This window comes from Ascidiella aspersa, chromosome 2 (genome assembly GCF_963924565.1).
Source record: "Ascidiella aspersa chromosome 2, kaAscAspe10.2, whole genome shotgun sequence".
In the NCBI taxonomy this organism is placed as follows: domain Eukaryota; kingdom Metazoa; phylum Chordata; class Ascidiacea; order Phlebobranchia; family Ascidiidae; genus Ascidiella; species Ascidiella aspersa.
The window spans coordinates 21979715-21986061 of record NC_139448.1 but is presented as its reverse complement, the minus strand read 5'-3'; the positions used below and the strand labels follow the sequence as shown (position 1 = coordinate 21986061).

At 37.0% G+C, this 6347-nt stretch overlaps 1 pseudogene; it reads left to right on the top strand.

Annotated features, from left to right (window-relative positions):
* Window positions 1-1175: 1175 nt before the first annotated feature.
* Window positions 1176-1665, top strand: LOC146164319 (uncharacterized; annotated as a pseudogene).
* Window positions 1666-6347: the final 4682 nt, after the last annotated feature.

Sequence of the window (6347 nt, the reverse complement as noted above, 5' to 3'; positions counted from 1 at the left end):
TTTTTCATATTGTTTAAAACTACAGATTTAAAGTCTGTTTCAACAGTGATTGCTCCGACCAAGCCATGGTAAAAATTTACCAAATAAAAGTTTGCAAAAGTATTGCAAACCATAGGCGTTAAACTATTTTAAGTCTTTAGGAGAATGATAGTATTTGCTTTTCAAACACGTAAGCTAGCCAAAATGTAATAAAATGGCCATACACATTATCTACGTAAATTCCATTTATCAAATATATGTTTCGATCATTCCCCAAAATCTACGCCATATTTTAACTCCTTTCGCATCAAAGGCATAAGTTAAGTGGGGAATTTTTCGGCCCATATCTGTTTTTGCTTACAGAAACAAGTTAAGGAAAATGAAAATATATAATATAAAATACACAATACAAAATACAAAATATTAAAAAATAAAAAGTACAAAAAAAATAAAAAAAATAATTAAGTCAATTAAGAATATTAAAAAAATAAAATTGAAAAAAAAATATAATTAAAAATTAAAAAAAATAACACTAAACCTTGAAAGTATACCCCCTGACAAAATAAACAACAACCGCACCCCCGTCTAGTATTTATTTTTTTCCTTTCGCTTTTCGCTTTTCGCTTTTCGCATTAAAAGACATTAAATCTGCCGCGGCTAGATGCAATGCAGAAAGAATCGACTGAGCGCCCAATCACGCGTGAGGAAATTCTAGCGGCAATTAACACTATGCCGAGGAATAATTCCCCGGGCCTTGATGGATTGCCGGTAGAATTTTATCAGACTTTTTGGCATGAGATAAAAACCTTGTTTTACGACTCTTGGATGTATACCGTAAAACGAGGTGATTCGGGACCCCTGACAAAATAAACAACAACCGCACCCCCGTCTAGTATTTATTTTTTTCCTTTCGCTTTTCGCTTTTCGCTTTAGAGAAAGAACATGTTTTATCTTGCCTTTTTGAAATTTACAGTGGTAATTTTGTTCGTGAAAAAATGATGTGGTCAAAACTTTGTCTCTTTAACCTTACTTTTGACCGAAGCTTTTCAGATATATGTGGTTTTTAAGTGGTTTATTGTACACGTTTAACCCCACATTAAAGAATGGATTGACTTGTTTACGTTTTGCAATTTAGGCTTTTTTATTTTAGAGCAAATCGTAAAAATTTTTGGGGTGAATAGAGACATACAAAAATCATGCCAAGAACTTATAAGCCCAAGCCAGGAGCAAAAATATATCGAAGATACACTCCAGATGTTATGGAAAAAGCTTTGAAGGATATAGAAAAAGGACTCTCATACAGAAAAGCGGAGATAAAGTACAGTATTCCAAGAACAGTGATGCAAAGGCATTTTACAAAGATAGACCTTCATCCACAAGGAAGCCAACTCGCTTTGGGAGATGAACTAGAAAATCGCAATGGGGCTACCCTATGGATAAATTTGATTTACGCTGTATTGTAAAAGCTTACCTAGACAGAAGAAGAATTCAACACAAAAAGTTCCAAAATAATTTCCCAGGAAAGGAATGGGCGGACTCTTTTCTGAAACGAAACAAAGTTTTCTTTCAGATAGATTGTGTCAAAACATCAAGAGAGCTCGAGCTGCCGTTTGTCCAAGCGTAATTAACGATTTTTTTGATAATCTTCAGGCTCTGTCAAAGATTTCCCAGCAAGTCATATATTAAACTATGACGAAACTAACCTCAGCAATGAGCCCGGAAGAAGGAAAGTTATCGCCAAACGAGGATCAAAATACCCAGAGAAGGTGATTAACTTCACCAAATCATCCGTTTCCGTAATGTATACTGGATTTGCGGATGGTTTGTTACTGACACCCTATGTTGTCTACAAGGCTACGCACCTTTATGACACTTGGACTAATGGGGGGCCAGAAGGAGCAAGATATAATCGGAGCAAATCAGGGTGGTTTGACATGCTTTGTTTTGAGGATTGGTTTGAACGTATTGCTCTACCTCAATTGAAACGACTGCAGGGGAAGAAAGTGCTAATCGGAGACAATTTGAGTTTCCACCTATCTGCAAACGTCGTCCAACAATGCGAGGAAAATGAGATAACTTTTTGCTTTTTACCTGCCAATGCCACACACTTAGTGCAGCCCCTAGATGTGGCATTTTTCGTCCTCTTAAAATTGCATGGCGGAACATTCTGGAAAAATGGAAAAAAGTTCCAGGTAGGAAGCAAGCCAGCATTCCAAAAGATACATTCCCCAGCTACTCAAAGAATTGACGTACTGAAGAAACCGGTAAATTTAGTCAAACTCAAGCGCAAGGTGTAGTAACACTGATCCCGAAGGCACATAAAGATCCTTCGCTGATAACTAGTTACCGCCCCATCTCTTTGCTTATTGTGGGCTATAAAAATATGTCAAAAGTTATAAACAACAGGTTAAAAGGCAATATCGAGTTCCTAACCAGTCGAGACCAAAATGGCTTTATGAAGGGTAGATATATTGGGAATAATCTTCGCCTGCTCTTTGATATTATCGATTCCTCCGATTTTTAGAAAAATTCCAGGTTCCATACTATCTTTGGACATTTACAAAGCGTTTGACACTGTTGGTTGGGATTTTATTTACGCATCATTAGGAAATTTTGGCTTCGGACATAACCTAATAAACTGGATAAAATGTTGTTATGCGGAACCTACCTTTAAAATAACCAACAATAATTTTTGTCGCGCGAATTTAAAATCGAAAGAGGTGTCCGGCAAGGCGTTCCATTATCTCCGACGCTTTTTTTGCTATGTATCGAATGTCTAGCAACGGCGTTGCGAAAAGACGAATTTGTAGGACTACAACCTAATGGAGACTAATCTAAAGTATATTTACTTGCTGATGATACGTTAGTCTTTTAAGAGGCAAACAGAAAGATTTCGAACGAATATTTGGTGTGCTAGATAAATTTGGAGACATCTCCGGATGTAAAATCAATATGCAAAAATCGCTTGCATTTCATGTAGGAGCCAATCGCTCTTCGACAGAAAAACCTACGCGAAAAAAGGCCTCGAGTGGCCAGAACACTCATTTAAGTACTTAGGTGTAAACATTCCACTAAAAAATCCAAAGGAACTGTTTCCGCTTAACTTTGGTGAAGTTATAAATAAAATTAGTGCAGTCTTAAACATTTGGTCCGCTCGGGGGCTAACTCTTCTGGGACGAATTTGTATCCTAAAAAGCTTAGTGATTCCCACCCTAATTTACAAAATTAGTGTTCTTCCGGTCAACTTGCCCGAAGCATGGGTGCGTAAACTTGAAATTATTTCAGTTTATATAAGGATCTAAATGGGAGAGAGTTAAGCGATCAAAAATATGCGCAAATACTGAACACGGAGGAGCAAATATGTTGGACGTTGACGCATATATTATGTGGCTGAATATTAAATGGGTGTCAAAACTTTTTGACGACGAGTATAATGCACCGTGGAAAACGCTTGAAAAAGGCGTTCTAACAGACAAAGAACTCGAATGCTGGCTGCGAGGAGACTTATCTGTCGCATCGAGGCAATGTTCTAAACTAATACCTTTACGCACTACTAGAAAGGCAATATCCGACTGTAGGAAGTATATGACAATAACACAATTGCAAACACTCAAAGCCCGTCCTTTATGGGTAAACAAAAAACTCAAGACAGAAACGTTCTATTTAAAGTCACTTATCAATGCGGGAGTTTTTGACCACAATGATCTACTAAAACTAAACGACTCGGGACATTATATGACCTATGACCAACTGGCAGTTAAGTACAAATTCCACCCAAACAATATAGATTTTAAAACCTTGATTAAAATGATCGCGGCTCTCCCACCTGAGTGGGACCACTCCACGGCAGGCTCTCCACCCGATACTAAACTAGTCACCACTTTAAGGCAGATACTTCAGGTACATAACTCATCAAAAACTTTTATACAATGAGATAAAAACATACACTACTGATCGTCCGCATAAACAACAACGCAAGTGGGAACGGGATTTAAATCTTGTACCGAACACAACTCCTTGGGACAGGCTATATTAACACTTGTAAAGCCACAATTGAAACTAAACTGCGATCCTTTCAAATTAAACTTAATCTTCGTGCGATTGTGACCAATGATGCGCTATTCTTTTTTGATATAAGTGAAACCAACCGGTGTGTATTTTGCAATTTAAATGTTGAAACAAGTTCTCATGTGTTTTTCTATTGCGAACATGTTGTAAAGTTTTGAGAAGAAGTCACTGCTTGGATTTCATCAAAACTTTTTATATCCCTACAAACCATTCCAGCAGTTAACTGTTCTGTTTGGTTCTGTAAATGAGAATGATTTGCAAAACTGTTTACTGACTTGTGCTCGCTTTGTGATTTATCGATGTAAATACGCCAAAACTTTTCCTTCTTTATTAATGTTCAAGAACATGGTAAAAACAGTAAAAAAATCCGAATACTATATTGCGCTAGGAAATAAGAATCTTGCTGCTCTTCGATTTAAATGGTCCAGTCTGTAAACGTATACCTGTCGCTTCTTATTAAGTGCTATCCACCTTTTATCTATCGTGCGTCTTTTTCTTCCGCCGCGTAACTTATTATCGCCTAATAATAATAAAAAAAACTCAACAAAGCAAGTAAATATGAACGAATTCTGTACTGACGTTTTTCAACCGCTATTTGGGTGTCGATAACTACAGTGAGCTAAAACGATGACAACACAATATTTTAGTTTTTTTGCCCCCCAATTTAAGGGCCCAGCCTTCTTATGTCTAAGATGCGACAGGGGTAGTTGCCAGGGTTCCTTTTTATTATACGTTAGTTTGGTAAAGACTATGCAAAATTAATTTTAGATTCATTTGCAATCAAAATATTTTATTCATTGATTTATTTTTATTTATGGCGCTTTAAAACAAAAATCCCAGAGACAGTGACAAACTGGCACTTGACGCCTGAAAGCTTTACCTTCTAACTTTCGAGCTTTTTTGACTTATGGTCCAATCTGGCGACATAGTTCACAAACGTCATATAAATGAAGCTTCTCGCAATGCTTCACTGTGTTTTCTAAGACAGTTAAAACTTCATTACAATGCCTCTTCATGTATTACCGCGACATTAAATTCAAATACGGCGAGGTATCTAGGGAATGATCGAAATACATATTTCATGAATAGAATTTACGTAGATAATGCGTACGGCCATGTTATTAAATTTTGGCCAGGTAACATGTTTAAAAAGCAGATATAATAATTCTCTTAAAATTATTTAACGCCTATTGTTTGCTATGCTTTTGCCAATTTTACTTGGTAATTTTTTACCATGGCTTGGTCTGCACAATTACTGTTAAAATAGACTTTAAATCTGTTGTTAGAGTAATATGCAAAACTCGTTGATGAGCCTAATACGCCACCTTTTAAATCGAAAAAAAAATTGCCAATTTAAACCAAATAAACGCAGTGTTCTAAAGATTTATTTTTGTATGACGCCATGTTATGACGTAGCTTTGTAACGTCGTCCCCAATAATGCATTCAACTTTATGTTTTGCTTGCTGCGGTCATTATACAATTTTAATTTGTTTAGGCCCGGTGTTGATATGTTTGATTGGAGTAAAATGCGTAATTTGCAGCAGTAAAATATGTTGTTTTGTAAGAGTGGTAAGTTATTTTACTAAGAGAAGCCCATTTCTAAAAGTCACACGCGCCCAGTTTTACTAACGCATTTACTTCGCACAATGAACGTTGCACGCGCGGGACAATGAAGCGCAGTAGGATGCCAGCAGCCACTTTGTCGCTTCGAAAAGCAAGCGATAATGAACGAATTCTGTATTGAGTTTTTCTGCCGCTAGATAGGAGTAGATAGCTACAAAAAGCTAAAACGGTGACGTCACAATATTTTAGGTTTTTTGCCCCCAGTCGTAGGCCCATAGCGGTGAAGACTCATAAAAGTCTACATCGCACTCATACCACTCTACGCCATGTCTGAAAATTTAAAAGTTCTACGATGTACACTTTTTTTGCCAATTGAAATCTAATAAACGCAGTGTTCTTAATATTTATTTTTGTTGTCGCCATTTTATTACGTAGCTTTCTAACGTCGTCGCTAAAAATGCATTAAACTTTAGCATTTTGTTGTTGCCGCCCTTTTACAATTTTATTTGTTTAGGCCTGGTGTTGAAATGTTCAGATGGAGGAACATGCACAACAGGTGCTAACAGTGAGGTGTACACTGCCTCCAGAATTCGCATTTAAATTTCCGGCGGCAAAATATGTTGTGTTGTAAGAGCAATACGAAGAGAAGACACTTTCTAAAAGGCAAGTCGTACGCGCGGCTTATTTCCTAAGTGACATGAAACACGCAGCATGGTGCCAAGTGGCTGATGCGGTT